Source organism: Pygoscelis adeliae, unplaced genomic scaffold (assembly GCF_000699105.1).
Source record: "Pygoscelis adeliae isolate BGI_AS28 unplaced genomic scaffold, ASM69910v1 Scaffold4, whole genome shotgun sequence".
In the NCBI taxonomy this organism is placed as follows: Eukaryota; Metazoa; Chordata; class Aves; order Sphenisciformes; family Spheniscidae; genus Pygoscelis; species Pygoscelis adeliae.
This window is the reverse complement of record NW_008824986.1, coordinates 17129642-17131333: the sequence shown is the minus strand read 5'-3', so window position 1 is coordinate 17131333 and position 1692 is coordinate 17129642.

Here is a 1692-nt window from a genome sequence, read left to right as displayed (position 1 = left end):
AGAAGGGAAAGTTTGGTTTCTAACTTTTTTCACAGCCTGATAAGAATCCACCCATCCAACTTTACTTCTAACCCACTAGTCTAAGGAGGCATTTTATTTCCCCTGTTCAGTCTCCTGTTTTTAGGCTTCCATCTCTTCCATCACAATCACTTGGAAATACTTAAATACATTCATTCAGTCACTGAAAAGCCTATCCGACAAAGCCCAAAGACCAGGTTTAAGAATCACTGGAAAACCTGATCCCTCCTGATTCACCTTTTCCATTGTTTCTCCCTCCTCTCTCAACAGAAAGAAAATACACCATTCCTTTGGGGTTTTTTGGTTAAAACTTGCTAATGACAAAATATATCCCTCAGCTGGGAGATGTGGAGTGAGCTGGATGGGGGAAACGATCCACCTGAAAAATAAGTTGTCATCAAAACCATCACGCTGGTCCAACTGTAGAGGCAGTGGAAGGGTGGGAAGAGTGACCGAGGGAGGTGCAGGAGCTGCACAAAGTGGCAGGGCCATTAAGACGCGTATGTGGAGCTGTGCTCAAAGAGTCATATCCTACTGCTTGTGAGGAATAGCATTGTTTCCTGTTATTGCATGAGAACATAAACATGGGGGAGGGAGAGCCCCAGGAGGAAAACAGACTTCATGGAAAATGAGGTCAAATCTCGGCTTTGAAACGAACATTCTTTACATGATTATCCAGGTTAAGGCTTAGCTTTGTTTTCTGGGGGTGAAAAAAGGAAAATAACTTAAATACTCATAACACGCCTTTTCCCTCATTTAAATTCCCACTTTAAAAAAAAAAAAAAAAAATCAGTTTTGCTTGTATGCTGGCAATTCAATTTACCAGAATATATGTGTATTCATTCCCTAATTAAAACTAAATTCCATTTGTCAAAGCCCTTAAGAGCACAGTGGTGTCAATGGGATTAATCACCAAAGCATGTTTTTCTTGAACAAGGTGTTTTCCTCAATGTTTTGCTACAAGTTACATCCAATTCAGCCATGCTTGAAAACACTATAATTATGTTTGTCAGGAACATAATTTTTTTCTTAATGAAATAGGTTTCCTAAGTGGTTTCTTCCACCTACAGTTTGGAAACCAGTATACTGTCATACAGACTACTTTCTTTCCTTGCCTACTTTTGGCAAACTGCCATTTTATCTCTATATGCATGGTTAAAACCTCTGGATACAAACTGAGGAGCTATGAGTACAGAAGAATCTGGGAAATGTGATGAAGTGTTTATTTATTATCTTCTGAATTACTTTTACCTTCATCTCTTAATTTTTTTAATGTTTCTTTGTACTGGTTATTCCAGAATTGTCTGTCATCTACAACATCCTAATTGTATTGCTTTAACTAACATATAAGTACAAAACATCATTCCACAGACTTATTTTTAATCGTGGGTTTCTCTTCCTTGATTAAAAAATAACAATAAAGGAACACAAAAAGATAACTATAAAGCAGGCAGTGATTCTGAAAGAAATTAAGCTGCTCTGCCCCAAAAAATTCAGTTCACTTTGCCCATTGTAAGACACCAGAGAACCATTTATTTCCGACCCTTCCCTCTGCCTGCAAGTATCCTGAGCACTGTATGGGCACCTCTAACTGTATTTTCTTTTCCTTTTATGCAAAAAACTAACGACAAAATAACCAGTGTCTTACCACATCCATCCAATGCTTCCAAATGT